Source organism: Bos javanicus, chromosome X (genome assembly GCF_032452875.1).
Source record: "Bos javanicus breed banteng chromosome X, ARS-OSU_banteng_1.0, whole genome shotgun sequence".
In the NCBI taxonomy this organism is placed as follows: domain Eukaryota; kingdom Metazoa; phylum Chordata; class Mammalia; order Artiodactyla; family Bovidae; genus Bos; species Bos javanicus.
The window spans coordinates 59,957,863-59,981,305 of NC_083897.1; the positions used below are offsets into that span (position 1 = coordinate 59,957,863).

At 39.6% G+C, this 23,443-nt stretch overlaps 1 protein-coding gene and 1 pseudogene across 6 annotated transcripts in view; one reads left to right on the plus strand and one right to left on the minus strand.

Annotated features, from left to right (window-relative positions):
• The window catches only part of ACSL4 (acyl-CoA synthetase long chain family member 4), an 80,273-nt gene extending 57,395 nt beyond the window's left edge, over window positions 1-22,878 (minus strand). For 2 of the 6 annotated variants that reach the window (XM_061409418.1, XM_061409421.1), the window contains exon 1: window positions 22,694-22,878. The gene's annotated coding sequence lies outside the window, so the exon portion shown is untranslated. Of the gene's footprint in view, window positions 1-12,177; window positions 12,760-22,693 lie in introns of those variants that run through there. The other 4 variants (XM_061409423.1, XM_061409420.1, XM_061409424.1 and 1 more) reach the window with 3 other exon arrangements.
• LOC133243034 (ferritin heavy chain-like) lies at window positions 14,314-15,035 on the plus strand (annotated as a pseudogene).
• Window positions 22,879-23,443: the final 565 nt, after the last annotated feature.

Consider the following 23,443-nt stretch of genomic DNA (forward strand, 5'->3'; position numbering starts at 1 on the left):
CAGGATTCTCCAGGCAAGAATACTGGAGTGGGTTGCCATTTCCTTCTCCCTAAAATGAGAGTAATTAGTCTCTAAAAAGAAACTCTCTTCCCTCCCCTTCCAAATGATCACAGGAGCTAAGAGAGGATCTATTTTCTAGAACATAAGGAAAGCCTCTTATATGCTTCCCTATACAGATAATGTAAGAATTTCTTTCTAATCAGTGTTGATTAGTTTTAAGATGAAATGTGAGAATATTAGAAAGCAAAAAATTACACTATTTCTAACCTTTTGGTTACCTAGGATGAAATTAACAGTATCAAGACAGAAAGGCACATTCTCTTTAAATGCTCTCAGTAGAACAACTGCATTTAAATAAGAAATTTTTAAAGTCACATATATCAAGAATCCTATTTGTAAGATCCACCTAAGATATAGCTTGATTATTAGGAGGCAATCACTGGGGTAGAACTGTTTTAATAGCTGAAAATTGCTGCTGCTGCTGCTAAGTCGCTTCAGTCGTGTCCAACTCTGTGCAACCCCATAGATGGCAGCCCACCAGGCTTCGCTGTCCCTGGGATTCTCCAGGCAAGAACACTGGAGTGGGTTGCCATTTCCTTCTCCAATGCATGAAAGTGAAAAGTGAAAGTGAAGTTGCTCAGTGGTGTTGGACTCGCAGCAACCCCAGGGACTGCAGCCCACCAGGCTCCTCCGTCCATGGGATTTTTCCAGGCCAGAGTACTGGAGTGGGGTGCCATTGCCTACTCGGCTCAGGAGCAACAATCTCCCAATAGTGATTTAAAAGAGTGTTTTGAACAAATTGATTGCATAATATCAAACATTGGACTTACCACATCTCTTCCTTCCAAGTTTACTCAAGCCGTGTGTTGATACATGGGTAATTCTGAATTTACAAGGCCTTTATTAAAATACTGAAGAACTGAACAATGCCTGAAAGAAGTATTTGTTACTTCAAGAGATCTTGACCAGAAAGTACTGCTGTGTAACAATCAAAACTTTCCAAAAGCTTGGGTAATTTTTGCCAGAAGTTACATTTTGTTTTTAAAGACATGACTCAATAAATAAACACACAGAGAGCACCAAGGTAATGAACAATAAGTACTCATGAAGCAATCATTTTAGGAGAAAAACATTAGCATTTTCTTCTACATTAAAGATGAGATTGATAAACCACTGAGAAAAGAAAATATATTTTTAGAAATACAGACTCTTAGAGCTAAAATATGGCCTGTTTTGATGACTCTCAAAGTATCTGGGGCCACCAGTTCCTGGCGGTACTACTGTTCATAATATTGCAAGCACCACTTTCATTTCTGCCAGGAATAATTTTTATTTGCTGAAAAAAAAAAATGCACTGGAGTTCCGTCGAAAGTAGTGCCAATTAAGAATAAAGAAATTGTTCAGTGTTGCCAAATGTATACAGAAAGGCACTTTATATCCCATTGACGGAAGTATAAATTGGTACAAGTTTTATAGAAAGTAATTTGGCAATAGGCATTCAGAAGCTTTAAGTCATACATATCTCATGACTGAGTAATTTCACTCTCTACTTCTAGGACTAGCCTAAGGAAAGAGAAATGCACATGCACAAAAAAACATAGACAATAGTCACTGCTGTGATATAAATAACAGAAAACTAGAAACAACAGCAAATATCCAAAAGGAGACTGGTAAAACAATGATGTATCTTCATGATTTAACACTACAGTCATCAAACGCAGTATTGTCAAAGATTTTTAAGGATATGAAAAAACAGTCAAGTGAAATTGGTTTAAGACAAAACTTAACCAAATATATGCAGGCTACCAGCTGAAATATTCATCTCTGGATTGTAGAATTACAGGTGATTTTTAGTTTTGTCCTATTTTTTCCTACATTTTCTAAAACTGCTGCAGTGAACATATTACTTTTCTCATTCAATACATAAGTAAAAAAAATAGCACCAGTGTCAATTAATCCTAGTGTGTGTCTATGTTTATATGTGGGTATTGATAAGTGACAATGAACATGGCCCATAAGGTATTTGGCCCTACTGACATGGTAAAGTGATGCTATTTTGCTGACATAACTGCATTGTAGAGAGAAGATTAGATACTTCAGTTTTTAAACTAGACTCAAAGTAAGAGAAACTTCTTTTGCTCGTGTAATATGATCTATAAAGCAAAATAAAATCAGTGGGTTTTTTTCTTGCTGTAACTACACTGTAGCCTACCAGGCTCCTCTGTCCACAGGATTTCCCAGGCAAGAATACTGGAGTTGGAGTAGCCATTCCCTTCTCCAGGGGATCTTCCTGACCCAGGGATTGAACCCAGGTCTCCCCCACTACAGACAGATTCTTTACCATCTGAGCCACAAGAGAAGCCCACTGGCAAGTGAATAGACAATATCAAAAAGCCAGATAATCACAAGGGGTTCTGTACAGATGGAAATATCAATAATTTCCTTAATGCCCACAGTTCCACCCACTTATCCTATTAAAACAAACAGGAACTCAAATGCCAGGTGACACTGCCAAAAGATTTAAGAGGTATGAGAAGAGTCATACTGGCATTCTTCTGCCCCACAAAGAAAATACTTTTCAGCTAGCCCAAGTATATTAATACTAATATATTATTAATATTAATATAATATTAATATCAATCAGCCCCCTAATGGGAATTGAGGCCTGCCTGCCCCCAGGTGAGCATCACAGGCAAAAGGCAGCAAATGAGTATCCTTTCTTTGCTTTCCACATGGTGATGGGAGGGATGATACAGGCAGGGGATTTCAGAACTAAACTCTCCATCAGTACCCACTTGTTTACAACCTGAACTCTGGGACCAGTGGCTCAGAATATTAGAAGATCTCATCTTACCTAAGACTGTCTTACTTCAGACATTCCAATCAACTGTGATATCAGGTTATTAATATGTACTAGCTGACTTCAAAAAGCTGTAGGAGGCAGAAAGGGTTGAATCATTTCTTTCCCTCAAAGTTTTCATTTCAAAATGTTTCGGGCAACAGTAAAGTATCATTAAGTAATCTCATTTCCTGTAAAGGCCCACACAGCTCCAACTGTGTCCTGCAATAACCTCAACAGGGCCTAGTGGCACTGAGTTCACAATGCTCAAAATGATAAAAGGCACACAGCAGCTACGCATAACATCCCACTGCAATATACAATTTACTTGAAAATTAATGTTTTTAATTTACTTGAAAATTAATGTTTTTACTCCAAAGTTAAGGGAAAGTAGTCTGTGGCTGCTGGTTAACTCAATTGAGTTGAGCCAGTGCTTCTGAAGCTAAGCTCACAAATTTGAGCCCTGTGTGAACTGGTGAAGAATCTGCCTTCAATGCAAGAGATGAGGGTTCGAACCCTGGGTCAGGAGATCCCCTGGAGAAAAGAAATGGCAACCCACTCCAGGATTCTAGCCTGGAAAATTCCATGGTCACTGGAACCTGGTGGGCTCCATAGGATCACAAAGAGTTGGACACAACTGAGTGACCAAGCTCACATGCACATGAATTGGTGAAAAAAAAAGGCAATCACATTTCTCAGCTTGCTAATGTATATTCCCTGGTTGTCATGTGTTGTCCCAGATTCTTACCAGAATTCTTATCAGAGTCATCCCCCACGCCCAACCTTTTTCCTTTTTTGGGAGAGGCAACCCTAGTGATGACCCAGTAATAACCCTAACTCTGGTCCCACAGAGAACAAGATAAGAATATATGGCTACACCAGCAGAAGCCAACCTCCACAACTGGAAAGTACTAAGTACTGACTGAATCCACAGTCATATACAAATGGGCAAGTAAATGAAATAATCAGCTTTGTGCCATTAAACACACACATGACTTTTTATTCCAAGTGTTTCAACAATATCAAATTATGATAACTTTAAATATTTTATCTACAACCAAATATTTATAATCCCACTTCTAAAATCTACTGTTTTAGATTTTAATTGGTAATTTCTAACTGAAGTCAATTCCTCATCTTACAAAGCATACACTTGTATATTAAGTACATAAAGGATAAATTAGATCCATTTTAAGAAAATACCTCCACAAATAGGTTTTTAACTTATGACTTTTAAAGACTATAATCCTATTTAAGAAGTTGTGTTTACCCTTTCACTAAATTAACCTAAATCAAATAGGTTAATTTGGCAATTAACCTATTGCCAAACCAACTTTGTGCTTAGGCAGTCATGTCCAACTCTTTGCAACCCCACGGACTGAGCAAACAAAAATTCTAACTTTGCAGGGAATACAAATCTGATACTCATTTCTGAAAAATACAACCGATTATAACTTGCCATCTAAGATTTTCTGGAAAATACAGGTTAGCAACCATAGAGCTGCATATTGAATGAGGTATTTGATTCCCAGTGATAAAAGACTAAAGCAAACAGGAGACATTCCAGGCTAACCCAGATGTTGTAAGCTTAAGGAATTTTTCACCTATTTATAAGCTTCAGTTCTTGGAAGAGGCTGTATCCAGTACAGCCTAATATTCAGCTTACTAAGAACGATTTTATTTAATTAGGCCCATCAGAAAAAAAAAAAAAAAAAGACCACAGATGAAAAGGATAAGGTGCTATGCTCCATCAAAGGCTAAAGGGAGGGGGACAGTGAAGCTCCAGCACACACAACACACCACCCTGATGAGGGTAACTGTGAACCAACGTGCTGGAGCCAGCCGGCCTAGATCCAGTTCCTGGTGGTGCCACTTACTAGAGTTGAGTGACCTCGGGCAAGTTATGTACCCTCTGTGCCTCATTTGCCACAACCCTGAAATGGAGGGAATAATACTCCTACTTTCTGGGACTGCTGTGAAGCTGAAATGAGCTGATCTCACAGCTCCAGCCATCATGAACTTCTTTTAGGTTCTCAAAAGCACCAAGCTTAATCTCTCACCTCTGCATCTAGCACATGCTTTTCTCTTTGCCAAGAACATTCTCTTCTCCCTTTTCTTGGCTTCCTTTAGGTCTTAGTTTAAATGACACTTCTAAAAAGCCTTCCTTGACCTCCCCACTTTATGTCAGGTGCCTCTGCTGTTTGTCCTCCCAGTGCTCATATAGCACAACACCTAAACGTGTTCAAGTTTCTGTTCCCCAGCTGGGCTATAAGCTCTTTAAAGACAGAAGTCATGTCTGTCCCCATCATTGCCATAATTCCGAGAACCCAGCACAGTACAGGTACACAGTAGATGCTTACAAAACAGTTCTGGACTGAAATAACAAGTCATGCTAAAGAGGAAGGAGACCAAAGAACGAATTCCCACTTAAATCTTTCACTCTAGGCAGAAATGTATGCCTCTTCATATCTGAGATGTATAAGAATACTTCCTCTCATCTATTGAGAAGCTTGAAATTAAACATGAGACATGCCACATTCCGGTAGAATACAAATTTTATAGCCATTCTGGGTAGGAATAATGATTTCACAAGCAGAGAAAGTAACAGTCTGTTCAGTATGTTTACATCTACGATTTCATGTCTCATATTCCAAAGCCTTTACTGCTATAAGTATATCGCAGCAAAATTATATGGTTAGGGTACCACTCCGATTTTCATCAGCTGGGCTAAATGAAATCCGTTAGTGCAATTGGCACAGATGGAGAGAAGCAAAGGAAGGTGAGACCATGAACACAGAAAAACAGGAAAGAAAAAAGAGTGAAAGTAGTATTAAGAGCGGAGAAGGCAATAGCAAGCCACTCCAGTACTCTTGCCTGGAGAATCCCAGGGACGGGGGGAGCCTGGTGGGCTGCCGTCTATGGGGTCGCACAGAGTCGGACACGACTGAAGCAACTTGGCAGCAGCAGCAGCCGTATTAAGAGCAACATCAGCTGCTAGTCTACAAGGAACCACTGGGTGGCGCCAGTGCCCCTGGCTTTCCAATACAGGTATGGAACCAGGAGGCAGAGCCATCAATTAGCCTGCATCTCCCAGAGCTTAGGTTAAATGCTCACAAGTTTATTTTCAGCATACTGATGGACAGATGCAATTCACCAGATTTCAAGTTCTCTGCATGTATCATTAACACAGGCATAGGTTTTAAGGATGTTTGTTTATCAGAGACACCTAGAAGGTGGTTTGTCAACATTTTTACCTGGTGAAATTTTTCATAGCTTATCATTCTAAATGCAGAGAATCTCAGAGTGAGATGCCAGGGATTCTGAGTGGAGTGATAAGGAAGCAAAGGGATCAGAATGACTTAGAAAGCTATTTTAAAAACTATTAGGTGGTATTATCCCACATTTTAAAATAAACTTTCATGAATTGATTTTGGCAGTTTTTCTTTAGTCCCTCTTAAACCACTTTTAGTAGAAATAAAGAATATACTTTGTCTTAGTAAATAAACATGATCTTTATTGGAAATTTTTCAAAATACAAATACAGATTTTTTTAAAAACTAAAAAAAAAAAACTATTAAGTTGAGCCAAATAAAATTGCTGATAGTCAAAAAACTGTTACATATCCCCCAAAATAGCAATTTCAAACAGTTCAACCAAATACACACCTATTTAGAATCAGTGGTTTAGTGAGTCACTGTTACTGATAAGAGTGTCCTATCTCTCAGGTTTGTTGGGGGAAAAAGGTTGAGAATACATGCATAGTTTCTCTTTAATCATGAAGAGTTAATTGAACAAACAAATGGAAACAAAATAACTAAAGATAGGGAATTTGCTGGCTGTCCAGTGGTTAGGACTCGGTGCTTTCACTGCTGAGGATGTGTTCAATCCCTGGCTGGGGAACTAAGATTCTGCAAGCCACATAGCATGACCAAAACAAACAAACAAACAAACACCCTCAGGATAAGGAATAGATTAAACTATATTAAAAAACAGCAAACATGGGAACATGTTCACCAAAAAAGTAAATGCTATATTAAGTGTAAAAAGCAATTACAAAACAGTATATAAAACACATTTTGTGTTTTGTTGCTGTTGTTCAGTCACTCAGTCGTGTCTGACTTTTTGATCCCGTGAACTGCAGCATGCCAGGTTTCCATGTTCTTCACTATCTCCTGGAGTTTGCTCAAACTCATGGCCATGGAGTCGGGGAAGCCATCCAGCCATCTTGTCCTCTGTCATCCCCTTCTCCTCCTGCCCTCAATCTTTTCCAGCATCAGGGTCTTTTCTAAGACCCAGTGTTTTAGGGGCATTCAAAATGTTTGGGGACATATGGAAGGATATATACTAAAAGCCTCAATAGATGTCTCTGGGTAGGGGGTTAGCCTTACTTTGTTTTGTCTTTTTATCCATACATGTTTCTAAAATAAACATGTATAACAATTTTAGATCCTGGAACAGGAAGAAAAATAAAGACTTTGGCAGAAAAACTAGGGAAATCCAAACAAATTCTATACTGTAGAGTACTGTGCCACTGTCTGTTATGTAAAATGTTAACCTTAGGGGAAGTTGGGGGAAAGATATCCAGAACATCAGAACTATCTTCACAAATTCATTGTAAATCTAACATTATTCCAACATGAAATACTTTTTTAAAAAAATAAGCCATGTATTAAGATCACGCCTTTTAAACCTAGAAGAAAAAATCCATTTGGTTAAAAAGATTCCTACATTTAAAGAATAATATTGTGGAATCAAACTTCTTTCATAGATAGAAGCTTTGAAGAAGGTATGCCTTCTAGCATGACAACCAAAAGCTATAAAGACTTAACGACATATGCATTGCCTTTCATAATATGAAAGTGAAGTTACCCTATTAGGCAAAGACTCACTGAAGCTGGAAATAAATGGCTGAGTCTCTATTTTCTTTGATTTTGTAATCATCATTGCTGAAGACCAACCACCATAAGAACATTTGAGGGAAGGAATTAAAAGTAAGTACAGCCAGTAACAACCTTTAATTCAAAAAATGTATTTACTTTTTGTCTGCACTGGATCTTCATTGCTGCACTTGGGCTTTCTCTAGTTACAGTGAGTGGGGACTACTCTCTAGTCGCGGTGCACACTTACTGCTGTGGCCTCTTGTTGCGGAGCACGGACTACAGCCTCTGGGCCCATAGGCTTCTGCAGTTGTGGCTCAAAGGCTCTAGATCGCAGGCTCAGTAGTTGTTGCGCACCAGCTTAGTTACCCTGTGGCATGTGGGATCTTCTCAGACCAGAAACCGAACCCATGTCTCCTGCATTGGCAGGCAGATTCTCAATCACTGGACCACCAGGGAAGTCCCAACCCTCTTCTTTTGTAATATTTTTAGTTGTAGTACTTCTAGTTGTCAAATTGCAGGCAGCTACAGGTACATGAACATGCATTCATTCATGAAAAATCCAGTGAACATTTACTATGCCCTCTCCTTCTGGAGCTTAGTGTTCAGTAGATAACATTTTAAGAGGACCTAAGACTAGGCACTTGCCTGGTGGTCCAGTGGTTAAGAATCTGCCTTCCAATGCAGGGGGTGCAGGTTCAATCTCTGATCCAGGAGCTAAGAGCTGCATGCTTTGTGGCCAAAAAACCACAACATAAAACAGAAGCAATATTGTAATAAATCCAATAAAGACTTTTAAAATGATCCACATCAGAGAAATCTTTAAAAACTTTTTTTAAAAAGAGGCCATGAGACTAACACAGAGAGCAGACATACACCTGTAACAGGAAAGGAGGGTCACCCATGAGTCAACCCTCAACCCTATATGCCCAGTCAGATTATCATCTTACCTTTTATTAATAAAAAGCTAATAATAATAACTACCCTCTAGAATTATCCAGTTATACCTGTTACTGCTTAGGGACCAGCTGGCTTGCTCAAAATGTATTTTTTTTTAATCTTTAAATATTGGAGCAAGAAGAATTATGCAAAGACAAAGGATGAAAGTGAGGTTCTGAAAAGAAATAAAGGAAAGGAAAATGCAGAGCTGAAGTACACAAACAGAAAACTAAAAGGTTTTGATCAATTTCATCTGCAGACTGCTACCCAGCTGTTACAAACAGGTTACAGCTTTCTGGTTATACTACTACTCTGGCAAGTGTAAAATTTGGAATAGGTTAGTTCCATTGCAAAACACACCCAACTGAGGTTTTGTTACCTGGAAGTTTCATTAGTTGAGTATTGAAAATGCATCAGTAAGGTATTTCTGCCGATGAGACCCAAAACAAAAATTTCAAAAAACAGATTTAAAAAGAAGCACCAGTGTACTAAGAACTCCCAAGCAGAGGAGAAGTCTTTCCCATCTCAATGGAACACTACTTAAGGAAGGGCTATTATGTGTCCCCATAAAAAGGTCAGCCAAGAAACTTGCTGCAATTTCAACAGTGTTGATATTTACTACTAGTAGAAATCACCCATTGATCTCTAAAGCAATTAATTTCTGCTGTATCTATAATGTAATCCGCCTTTAAGACATCCCTTTGCAGTTATTTCTGTGAATTGTTAAGCAAAAATGTATCATCTTTAATTAAGTTATAATTCAATCCTCCTACAAACATCTGCAAACAATACGAGGAGCAGTAAAAGCAGTTTGCTTTCTCATGTACTGCATGGGGCAATACACTGCTTACTCTTCTTCAAAAGCAAAACTAAGGTCAACACAGAGGCGGTTCTGAAAACAAACGTTCTCCGTTAAGCACACATGTTGAGGTCTGATGGTTGCGTGACGGCGACAGGCCAGATTTTTAAAGAATAAGAAAAGATATTATCAAAATGCTTCCAGCACCTCAATTTGATGGTTTCCAGGGCTGCTATGCCTGAAAATAGAAGAGAAAGGTACTGAGGTTTGGCACCTGGTGCCAAGCCCACCTAGACAACATCCTGATCTTTCATCAGCAATGGGGCAGTGCTGGTAAAAAAAAAAAAAGAAAAAAAAATTTTTTAAGGTCAAGCAATAGCAAGACATGGCCCCAGACCCAACCAAGTACCAAACTCAAAACAAATTCTAAAAGTTTAGATCATTCCACAGAACAATTTTATGTAACTCAAATATGTAACTGTGAGGCTTTGAGACATTATTGATTTTCTTTCATGCAGCAGATAGAGGTAAGCAGTAGAGGCAACAAATCTAAGAATAGATTTTCCATCCTAAACAGATTCCTAAACACTCCTCTCAAAGCAGAAGAAACATTTCTCATGATCTCATGACAAAATGTTATGACATCTAGAAGAGACCAGACAAATAAAATGACCTTAGTGTCAAAATAGCTAGAAACGATGCAAGAGTGAAGAAATCTAGTCTAGGTTGAAAAGTAATTCTTTCAACCAGAATTAGCTGCATCAAAATGAGTTTCGTGCATTTCATCAAAGTCATTAAAATAACATATATGTGTTTCATAACAACAATCCCATATTTGAAGAAGACAAATAGAATTTTGACTCAATTTTGCAGATTTCCACTGAGGACTATGATATCATCAGATTAAACACTGCAAGGCTTCTCAATATTTTCTTAGTTTAGGGATTCAATAGGCTATAACTGGTTTCTAAAATATGTCTTTAAATTACAAACTGGAGTTGAGATTCCTAGTTTTCAAAACTCAAGGTACGTTCTGGCTAGAGACTGTATGCTCACAGCCACCTCCCACTCCTTTGGTCATGCCCTAGTATAGCATCCACCTCCTCTTTCCTGTGGGCAATGCCCTAAGCAACACGACCCTTCAGTCAAAGGCAGAGAGGGCGGTGGACAACAGTCTTCATCAGTTGAGGACAATTAGAAGCAAGATTAATAGGAAGCACTTCCTCCTTGTGTTTTTTAGTCATGTCCGACTTTTGTGACCCCATGGACTGTAGCCTGCCAGGCTCCTCTATCCATGGGATTTCCCAGGCAAGAATACTGGAGTGAGTTGCCATGCCCTCCTCCAGGGGATATTCCCAACCCAGCAGTCGAACTGGAGTCTCTTGCATTGGCAGGCAGATTCTTTACCACTGGGCCACCAGGGAAATATGCTTCCTCCCTAAGAAGTTAAAAAAAAAAAAAAAAAACACCCTACAATCTTTAAGGGTTAGGGGCTTTATGAGAAAAAGATCAGTGGTCTGAAAGTTGAGTTAGGAACAACTCCACCATTTCACCACATGTATATCATTGCAATCATACGCCAATCACTCCACACAAACATTTCATATAACCAAAGAACAATGGCTCAAATGCAGGGTACTGCTGACATAGGACAGAGATTAGGTAACTATCTGAGCACTGGAATATTCTTCTCCCAAGAGCCAGGTAGAACAGTCTTCTTTTGCAGACTCCTTATACTTACAGTGACTGCAAACAGACCCTACTGAGCTAGGATTCAAGTCAACCAGCAGGACTAGTGCACGTGTCTTTACAACTGCAGTGAACAATTTGTACTTCTGGGGTTGAGAATCATCATCCCTGATTCAATTCTACTCAGTCCTAAAAGAAAGACTGGAATAGTGAGGTTGGGGAACTCCATTTCAAAACAAGAATAAAAAACAGAGAATGGAGATTCACCAGGGAGGTTTCCATTTTGCACTTGTCTTTTCTAAAGTTACTTGTAAAGAAGTAAATTATTTGGGGGGGGGGGGATACTTCCTAAAGAAAGCTACTCCCTTATTAACAGTTTAATTCTCAACGATCTCCTGGTGATCAAGAGAATATTAAAATTAATGTACATAAGGGCATAAATTAAAAACTTGCTTCTACATAAAAATCCTGGCCTTTACACTTGACACTAAAAACAAAATCGAAGGAAAGGGATCCCAAAATTTCTGGTGGAAAATCTGAGTTGTATAATATCCTTCCAAGTTCAGTCATTTTGCTTAAAAATGTATAACATGTAAATATATTTGAATGAATATGCTAACACTGACATTTCTTTCTACTGAGGGAAATAAACACTACACATTTTCCCATCTGCAGGTCGCTATAATTCACCAAACAGTGAGCCTGAACCCTGCCTTTTCTAGTTTCCAGAGTATGTAAACCACTTTCTTCACAGATATTCTAACCTACTTCTGTAAGGAAATGCACAGAGAAATCCCAAATATTTTACCAAAGGCTTTAAACCATTCTAGACTAACCTGCAACTGACCAAATCCCGAAGGTTTCTGTGGTTCCAAGTATAAGAATACCATTATCCCGGCCTGCTTTTCTCTTTTCTCCTCTATTTGTCTGAAACACATTCATCTGACAGTTATTTATGGCTAGTTCTGCTCAGTTCCACCCCTGAGTCAAGTTACGGTTTTTCAACTATTCTTTGAAGCTACTTCTCAACTTACCATCTTCAGCAGTCATGGAGAACAGAGCACCTTTTACTTGGATGCATCCCATGAGATACTAGTGCTAGTTGTGTCTTCTCTTCTGTTTCCAAAGCCATAACTGAACTTTAAGCTCATTCGACCAAGTTCCTGTTTCCTGTCTGTGGGAAGTTTTCAGCTTTCAGTTTATTTGAAAAGCAGAAATGACTAATATATTCTGAGAAAAACGAATGATCACCATTTCATAGGGAGCAGCTCTGCCCATTTTTGCAGACCTTTTTTTTTATGACATCACCTGGGTACCCCCAGGGGAGTGGTCCTCCAAAACCCTGTCATTTCTTTTTTTAACAGTATTAGAATGCTTCAGGCACGTTGAAGGTAATAAACAGAATACCTAAGAGAAAACAGGTATTTCACCATGCCTTCCACTGCCTTAACTTCCTAACAATCACTAGAAGCCCCCATAAATGTTTCAAATACCTCTGTTAATAGTCTCATCTCACACACACCTGTCATTACTCAAGTGAGAAATGGGAAAACTCTATTCTGCGTGCATGCTTAGTGGCTCAGTCGTGTCTGACTCTGCGACCCCATGGACTGTCGCTGCCAGGCTCCTCTGTCCATGGGATTTTTACTCCCCTATAAAATCTTCAAACTTCACAGTGCCTATGAAAAAAAAATCCTCTTGCTGCAAAATCAATTCTAGAAAGGCCTTGGAGAATGGGATGCTATTTCAATCACCATAACGAAAATATGAGCAGCTACACTGGGCCATCACATTAACACCACTGTCTACAAGGTAGAATATTCTTTTGTTAAATACTCTATTGAATTCATCATAAAGTATTTTCACCTCTAAATCCCACAGTATAAACTCAGAAGTGGTTATAATGAGCCTATGGCAGATGTGCTTAATAAATGCTTCTCGATGACATATGAGCAGAATACATACTATACAAATCAAACTTGGTCCTGCAACACATTTCTCATAATGTTCAATTTTACTGTAGACTGAGATACCATAGACAAAGATTCATGTTGCCACAGACACCCAGATTTTCTTTACTTTTATAAGCTGCAAAAGAACACAACTACGCCCACACATTCACCAAAAATTAGTCAGAGCGGTTGGTTTTTCTTTGAACCAAAATAACTGTTTAAGCTCAGTTTTAAAACCTTCATTAAAACCAAACCCCACCCCAAAAGATCCCTAATGACCTTTTAATATACTGTACTTATATATCATTACTAGTAACTACAACTTAAACAACATGCATAAATTCAAAACAGAACTGAACTGGTTTAACATTGAGAATTTTTTCATTCCTTGGTTATTTACTTTTGATGGCCATGACTTTGCTTGAAGATTATAGTTTGTCCCAGAAATCAGTTATTTTAAGTGGAACACTATGTTTACCTGGCACGTGGTTGTTCTTTTTCCCACTAGTATGTCTTTTTCACTTATTCACAGTTATCGATCATGAAAGATGCTCACTGTATAGAGTCCAGTTAAAGGAAGCAAGTTACAAATCAGCATGTACACTAAGAACCCTTCTTTTGTAGAAAGAAGATACATATGTTTGCACACGTGCGTGTGTGTGTGCATGCAAGTGTCCATACATGTATGTACACAAACATGTGCCCAGAAGTTGACAATAGATCTCCCTGGGTATGGCATTATGGCGCTTTTATTCTTTTTTTATACTTATATTTTCAGTGCAGAACATTCAGAAAATACAAATAGTTTTAAAAATAATGTTCTTCCTTTGTTAAAGTACTAAGTACTCTCTAAATACAAGGCATTCACCCCATTTCTAGCACAATGTTACTGTATAAAGCACAGTGAAGAAACTGCATTGTAAATATCCTTCAATGTGTAATGTTGCATATGAAGAATCTGTAAAATTACTATCAAAAGGGTAATCATATATTAAAATGCATTATAGACAGTCTTAGCAGAGAGTCGCCGCGGTTTCCTGCTTCAACAGTGCTTGAACGGAACCCGGCGGTGGGGTTCCGTTCAAGCACCCCGGCCGGCCGGCCACTCAGAGCCAGCCCTCGTCACCACTTGACAGCGCCTTCCGACCGGCCCAAGGTCCCCGCCAATTGCTCCAGCGCCGCTCGGCCGTCGCCACCACCACCACCACCACTGCCCGTTTTCAGCCGCCCACAATGACGACTGCATCCCCCTCGCAGATGCGCCAGAACTACCACCAGGACTCGGAGGCCACCATCAACCGCCAGATCAACCTGGAGCTCTACGCCTCCTATGTCTACCTGTCCATGTCGTACTATTTTGACCGTGATGATGTGGCTTTGAAGAACTTTGCCAAATACTTTCTTCACCAATCTAATTAGGAGAGGGAACATGCTGAGAGACTGATGAAGCTGCAGAACCAGCGAGGCGGCCGAATCTTCCTTCAGGATATCAAGAAATCAGACCGTGATGACTGGGAGAATGGGCTGACTGCAATGGAATGTGCGCTGTGCTTGGACAGAAGTGTGAATCAGTCACTACTGGAACTGCACAAACTGGCCACTGAAAAAAATGATCCCCATCTGTGTGATTTCATTGAGACTCATTACCTGAATGAGCAGGTGGAAGCCATCAAAGAATTGGGTGACCACATAACCAACCTGCGCAAGATGGGGGGCCCTGGATCTGGCATGGCAGAGTACCTCTTTGACAAGCACACCCTGGGACACAGTGAGAGCTAAGCCTCAGGCTGGTTTCCCACAGCCACAGGGGTGACTTCCCTGGTCAGCAAGGCAGTGCATGCATATTTGGGTTACCTTCATCTTTTCTATAAGTTGTAACAAAACATCTACATAAGTTCTTTCTTTAGTACCATTCCTTCAAATAAAGTAATTTGGTACCCCCCCAAAATAAATAAAAATAAAATGCATTATAGAATTGTATAGGGTAAAAAGTATAAGTATCTCTATAATGCCTTCCTCTACCACCACTCCCTTTTGCCCTAGAGATAACCATGCATGGTGCCTATCAGTCACACCTCTTTGTATTATCCATATGCATGGCAAGGTTTTGTCTTTTTTAGATAGGTGGATTCATGGTATATGGAGTGTTATATAATTCCCTCCATCCTTTAACAACATATTTTGGAACTCCCATGTCCATTTATATAGGTCTAAGGGATTGCTTTCCTTTAATAGCTTCATATTATTCCACAGAACAACATGTTATTATTTAAGTCATTCCCCTTCTGATGGACATTTAGCTTGCTGCCAAGTTTTCACTGTTACCAAGGTTCATTGCTTTGAAATCTTGTATTTATTTTTATACAAATGTGCAGATATTTACCAAGAATAGCTTTCTACAGAATTACTGGGTCAAAAATATATGCACATTTAAAAATGAGAGGATTTTGGCACTCTATCAAAAAGCTACACAATTCACACTCTCATTAAAGTGTATGACAGTGCCCATTCCTTTCTAAAAGTGGATATTACAGTTTTTGCCAATGTATTTGGTAAAAAAATGATTTTCATTTCCCTAATTACTAGAGTGAATTTGAGCATCTTTTCTTTTTGAATCATTATTTCAATTTCTTTTCTTTTTTTGTAAAGGCCAATTCACAACCCTCTGCCACTTTTTCTAACAGGTACCTTTTATTTATTGATCTGGAGGAGCTCTTTACATAGCATAGATATTATATAGTAGAAACCTTTTAACCTAATTTTATTTGGAACATAATTAGCTAATTTAAAAAGTCAACTAAGGTGGACAATCATAAAAAAATATGCTCATGACAAACATTTCATTTTATCTTCATTTTATCAGTGGTAAATGTACACTCATTCATCAAGTTTTTGATAAACGGCCAGAAGGCCAAAACCTTTCTTTAACTCCAGGCCCACTGACTGTAAATAAATTTAAACTGAATTCTTAGATAATGCAGAACTTCAAAGAACTTAAAAGATACCTGTAAGGAACTATTAGTGGAGAACACTTCAGATTTATATATATATTTTATACAAATCTTTTATCATTGTCTTACACACACCTAATTATACACTTACAACTTGCTTTCATCAACTCATTTCATAATATACCATTTGTTTTGTTACAATAAACCTATCCCCCAACTTCAACTATCATCTGTATTTGCTGAATTTTATTTCTTTCACATCTCTATGCACTCTGCACCTCAACTCCTATATAATTTGAAGCAAATCCCAGACATCATATCATTTAATATGTAAATTTTCAGTAAGAACTTCAATTCCTCACTACTCAGATTGTATCAAGTTATATGAAAATAAATTTTATATTTACAAAAACAAGAACAAGCACAGTAATTCATAATAAAATAATTCATATTTTTAATTTAATTATTTTAATTCATAATAATTCAGTAATAAAAGCATCTGTTGTATTGGTGGGTTCACAAGCCTGGCGTACCAGATACCAAGTGTTCAGTTCATAGTGTGTTTTACAAAACAAACGAATAGCATTTAATATGGTGGGTCAGTTAAGTGGAAGTCAGTAAAAGCTCCCATGGCATATATAGAAATTATTTTCCTGCAGCCTGTCATATGACTTTTCAACTTTGTTATGGTGTATTGTGCTTTCCAGAAGTTTTTAAAATATATACATATATTTTTTAAAAATACATCTTTAACTTATTTTGGAGTATGATGTGAGGCAGGGACCCATCTCTTTCCAAATATACAGTGAAACAGTCCAAACTCAGTTTCCATTTTCAACCTTACTTGTAGGTGGGGCATTCAAAAGAACTAAAGTATGAACTTCTAACTTACAAAAGGAAGCTGTGCACACAAAATAATAAACCAACAGTCTTAAGTTCAGCTTGACAGGCTCAAACTACTATGTATTTAAAGATCGCAGTAACTTTGGGAGGAGGAGCAACAGAACTGCCATACCTGGCTGTCATTACCACTCTGGCACACAACAGAATCTCCAAAGGATATGGCGACTAGATAGGCCTCCTTCTGAATCTCACCAGTTACCAAACTTGCAAACTGACATTCACACTGAAAGAGCCCACACTTGACAAAAACAACAAAATCAATTTTCCCAACTCTCCATCCATTCCTTAATGCTGCCCCTAGGATCAGTGCCTTTGGACACAATAAAGAAAATGAATACACTCTTCCAAACCACAATTTCCACATGGAAATATACCTAAAAGGTACTAAAAGTCAAGGTAACATTTGTTAAATTTCTTTTAAAGCATAGAGACTCAATAATTTATTATAAGGTTGCTTTATCTCTGGGCAAACTTTTTGTGTAAAGGACCAGAGAGTAAATTGACTTTCAGGGCCGTTAAGTTCTCTGTTTCAACTCTGACACTGTATTTTGAATGCAGCCAAACAACACATAAATGAATGGATGTGCCTGTATTCCAACAGAAACGTATTTACAAAAACAGGTGGTGGGCAGGATTTCGTCACAAGCAGTACTTTACCCACCACTGTCTCACACCAATGATTGATCTCTTCCAACTAGGAATCCACTATCTTGGCTATAAATTTATTGAGCAAATATTGTGACACTGAAGGGACAATTAATAATTTAAGTGCCCCCTTACAGAAATGAATACTCTTAAAAATCAATCACGAAGCTTTTCCTTAAGTTCTTCTCAAACATGAGCACATATATTTTTCAAAATAACACTTGTAAGCTACCTTAAAACTAATGCTTATTTTCAAAGATAATTAAAATGAACATTAAATAGCTACTATAAAAGAAAAACATACAGTCTAGACAGACAAATTCAACATTCGATTCATTATTCTGAGCAGAACAAGCCTACTAAATCTATCATTATATTCACAACTTCACTACTCAAAATGCAGAAGCAGACTTTCAAAGTACATTTAAATGAGAACTCAAATTTTTTTCTTTGGATTACTTACCAGAAATGTTGATTAGAAACTACACAGTTTTGCCAAAATATTTTAAAATTAGAAAGTGAAACCAAAAATCTCCTTGGCATATGACGCATATACTTAATTTTAAAATATTAATTTTAATGTTACGGTGACTGCCTGGTAATATAGAAATTATAGTTTTAAGGCACAAAAGGATGGCAGCCATTTTCATCCAGTGAGAATATGTATAAGTATGGATTCACACTCTAAGCCATCAAGGTCACTTGTTTGAAGAATACATCTGAGCTCCAGGAATGCTCAAAGAAAAAAACATGTTCACACTGCTCACAGAAATACTGGATGTTATATAGAACAGCAAGGAATAAAATTAAATAACAAAGGTACATAAGATTCCTTCACACTATCCGTAAGAGGGAAAATTGACAAACTGGACCTCATCAAAATTAAAGACTTTTATTCTGTGAAACTTGCCTATGAAGAGGACAAAAACGCAAGCTGCAGGCTGGGAGAAGATATTTGCAAACCACGTGGCCAACAAAGCACTAGTATTGAGAATTATATAAAGAACTCTCAGAACAGTAAAAAAAAAAAAAAAAAAAGTCCAACTAGAGAATGGAGAAAAGACATGAACATACATTTCACTGATGAAAATACAGAGAGAGCAGATAAGCACATGAAAAGATGTCCAACATCATAGCCATTAGGGAAATGCAAATTAAAACTATGACAAGATATCACTGTATATATATATATATATATATATATATATATATATATATATATTGGAATGGCTAAAAATAAAAAATAGTAACAACTCCAAGTGCTGGCAAAGATGAGAACCATTCATGCATTGCTGAGGGAATATAAAATAGCACAGTCACTCTGGAAAGCAGTTCGGCAGTTCCTTATGAGACTAAACACCAATACAAGCATCAATTGCACTCTTGAGCAATTATCCTAGAGAAATGAAAATTTACATTCATACAAAAACCAGTACATAACTGTTCATAGGAGCTTTATTCATAACGGGTTACAAAGTACAAGAAAGAACCAGATATCCTTCAATGGGTGAATGATTAAACTATAATACATCCACAGCGTGGAATACGACTCAAGAATGAAAAGAACTATTGATACAAGATATATTCCATGCAAGAATCTCCACACAATTACACTGAGTGAAAAAACACCAATCAGGCAAAGAAAACACATTAGGGGTTGCCAGGGGCTCAGGGAGGGAGTGAGATGGCTATAAAAGGACATCAGAGACCTTTGGGGTGATGGAACTGTTCTGTTTCTTGACTGTGGTGGTGGTTACATGTGCTAACACTGCACAGAGACAAACTGTTGTTGTTTAGTCGCTAAGTTAATACCCAACTCTTTTGCAACTCCATGGACTGTAGCTGGCCAGGCTCCTCTGTCCATGGGATTTTCCAGGGAAGAATACTGGAGGGGGTTGCTATCTCCTTCTCTAGAGGATCTTCCTGACCCGGGGATCAAACCCATGTCTCCTGCATTGGCAGGTGGATTCTTTACCACTATATATTGCCTATAGAGAAGCCCACAGAACTAAGTACACACACGCAAGTGAGTGCATGTAAAACTGGAGATCTTTGCATCAGGTGGATGGATTGTACCTGCTTCGATCTCCTTGTGATATTATGCTACAGTTATGCCAGATGTTACCACTAAGAAAATTAAAGGGTATTGTTTTTTACAATTGTATGAGAATGTATAATTATCTTAAACAGCTAAAAGAGAAACAAATGAAAGGAATATATAAAACCAGTCAACGGCAGGAGTGAAAAAAACAAATCTTTCATTTTTGCTAAAGTCTCAGTAATTGAAAGTCAACGAATGGAAAGAAAAAAAAAAGGAACACCAAGAAGAGAGTCTACAGGCTACAATTAACACAATTATCTCCTCCTCCCCTGTGGAGCCTTAACTTCCCCAGGATTTTATGTCCCTGATTTGACTGTTGTTAATAAAAATAAACTGGCACACAAAACCATCTCTCCACAACCCTCACCACCATCGCCTCCATCCTGGACTATAAAATTAAACCTTGGAGGCAAAGGATTGTCTTCTCGACCATCATACCCTAGAGGCCTATGGCACAAAATAAATGACAGATGGAGGAATGAGATAAGTTGAAAGAAGGAACAAATGAATGAATGAATGAGATGCTTGCATATTCTTTTCAAGTTGCCTAGCCAATTACAGTTACAAGGCAGTCTGTATACATTCCCATACACATTTCTTAAAAGCCTTGAACCTTTAAAGAAAAATAAAGTGTGGTATGCACACCCTTCACTTGCAAGCAGAAGTGAACAATACCTGACTTTTGTAGACTATATATAGTCTACAATATAGTCCCAATATATAGTCCCGATAGTCCCAATATATAGACTTTCACATAGAGTAATTCATTTGATATGGATGAATTAAGAATTATGGATATATAGACTGGAACTAGTATAAGCAGATCTTTGAGAAAAATGTTCTAAATAACTAAGGACTTAACTAATGATTTACGGCACAGCCTTAATGCAAACTGTGATAGATATGTATTGTCAAATTAGGGGACTTATGCAGATTATTAGAGAAGGCAATGGCAACCCACTCCAGTACTCTTGCCTGGAGAATCCCATGGACGGAGGAGCCTGGTGGGCTGCAGTCCATGGGGTCGCTAAGAGTCAGACACGCCTGAGCATCTTCACTTTCACTTTTCACTTTCATGCACTGGAGAAGGAAATGGCAACCCACTCCAGTGTTCTTGCCTGGAGAATCCCAGGGATGGTGGAACCTGGTGGGCTGCCATCTATGGGGTCTCACAGAGTCGGACATGACTGAAGCGACGTAGCAGCAGCAGCAGCAGCATGCAGATTATTCTGACAACATCAAGACCCTTTTACAGATGCAAAAATGAAGTGAGGTAAAGTGACTTGTTCAAGGTTATACATTTAGCTACCACTGGAACTGCACGTCAGCCTCTCCAGAGTCCCAATTCATTTCTCTTCCCACGGAATTGGGCAAGCCTCTTCTTTCTCCACCCATCCTGCCCCTACCCAAAACACTCAAAAATGTTCTTCTGAATCACTTATTTTTAAAATCGGTGCTTTAGGGGGAAAAATTGAATTTATTCAAGATGTTTATTGTTGCATTACACCTTCTGTGGATTTTTAGGTGTCAAATTACTTCTATCAGAACAATAAGGTATTTTATTCTATGTTGGGAGAAGAAGAACAGCTCAGTGTTTCATCCTCTGCCAAAATGGCAGAAAGGGTGTTAATTCTTCCAGGAGTTTTAGGTGTTTCACACTTCTTTTCAATCTAAAAGATGAGCTATTTTATAATTCAAGGAAGAGGCCTCACACTATGCAAATCTTAATTGATACACTCATTGACAGTACAGACATTGGATATCTCCCTACAAACTTATGCATCAAGAGCAATTAAAAGGATTTGTTATAATATAAAAGATATAAGTAATATAAAGTAATATAAGTACTTATAAGTAATATAAAACCTAATGTGACAAGCAACTACTGGGAAACGTGGATTTCATCAGGTTAAATCTCCCTTACGCTGCAACACGTTACAATACTAAGCATGAATTCACAGGTCTTAAAATCAAAATACTAGAAGGAACCTTCGTTCAACACCCTCAATTTTGTAAATGAGCTAACTGAGGCGTTGATTAAACCATTAACCAATAGAGCAGACTGCTTACTTTTTCAGAGGGACTTATTTAAATGCCATTTCGCCGTTGTTTCTTAGAGCGATGATTGATTAGAGCAAAGTCATTTCAAGAGGGTGGAAAAAAATGCCTTTGAAAGAGGAGATGCTGGAGTGAAGAGGAGAAATGACGTCTTATTTAAAATATGTAACCCCTTAATGGTGGTTAGGCAGTGAATCATATTCTCCTCGATTTTTCTCTGTGCTATAGACATCGACCACAGTTCTTTCTGTAGGGCACTTGAATGAGAGGAAGAGGAAGTGAATAAAGCTGATGCTAAATATACAGCACCCACGGAGGGCAGGGATGTAGATAGGTAGGACAGGAAAAAATAAGAGCATGCTTCTGCTAGAAACTAGTCATTTTCTAACCTAACTAAAGATAGGAAGCTAAGAGGATATCGGAAGCAAGGGCATCCTTCAAATTCGAAGGGCGGATGCTTCTAGAGCCAGAAAGAGTCCCAAGCTCTCAGATATAGAGCGACTCGAAACGGACAAAATGGAGTTGAGGTCCGGGGGCGTCCTAAAGGTCGTTTGGAGGTCTGGCGAGTCCCTGGTGTGCTCACTGGGGAAAGGTCATGGCAAAGCCTAGCACCCCGATCAGGAAGAGCTTTTGGCCCTCGAGGAGGCGGTGAGTGGCACGAAGAGGCAGACCAGGGTCTCGAAGACCCCACACCTCAGCAATGGAGATGATGCCGGCATCTCGGGAAATCTTCCCAGCCCCGGAGGAGGCGGGCGGGTAAATCGCCCAGGCTCTAGAAGAAAGCGAACGGATTTCGGGAACAGGAACGTCCCCCCCCCACCCCGCCCCACGTCCTCTGGGCTCAGGTGTGGGACGGTGGCGCGGCCAGAGCGGGGGGCCTGGGACATAGCAACGGGGTAGAGGTGCCGGGGCCGGAGCCTCTCCGATTACGGCTACTTACCCGAGGCGCTGCCTGTGGCGTGTTCGCAGCCGGCGGGGACTCGGCACTCCAGAAGCCGGCGGAAAGGAGCCGCGTGCCCGCTAGCGCTGGGATGAGGAGGGGCGCGCCGCGGACGCCGGAGAAAAAGCCGCAGCAGCGCGCGCGCACCCGGAGGGCCAACGGAGGCGGGGCGAGGCGCAGCGCCGCGCGGGCCCGGAAAAGACGCGCCCGGAGGGGCGGGCGGAGCGGGGGCGCGCGGTGGTGTGGCACAGCCGGCCGAATCGCGGGCGACGGCCCGCTCAGCCCACCCACGCTCCCGCCTCCGCTCACCCGACGTCAGCCGAAAAGGAGGGGCGGCGAGGGCCGTTAGAACGCGGGGGGCGGGGGGAAGTGCGGGGGAACCGAGTTGGTTAACGGCTCCTCGCGGGCTTGCCTTAGGGTCCAGCTCCCGCACCCGCCGCCTGGTGATGGAGCTTGTTTTGGGGAGGTTCCGGCGCTTATCTGATTTCCGCGAGCTACCCCATGGGCCCACGCCCGTACCTGCGCTCGCTTTCCCAGAACTCCACCCTAGAATGAAAGTTCCCCTCGGGTCATATTCCAGCTGCCCTTTCAAGATACTCATCTTCGGACTTCACTACTCTTTAGAGAGGAATCTTAACGTTCTTTGCCTAAGACATCCTGCCCCTCCAAGCCCCACCTAACGCATCTCTATCGCGCCTCTCACTGCGTTAAGACCCCATACAGCCATCCCCACTTATGAAATATCACAAG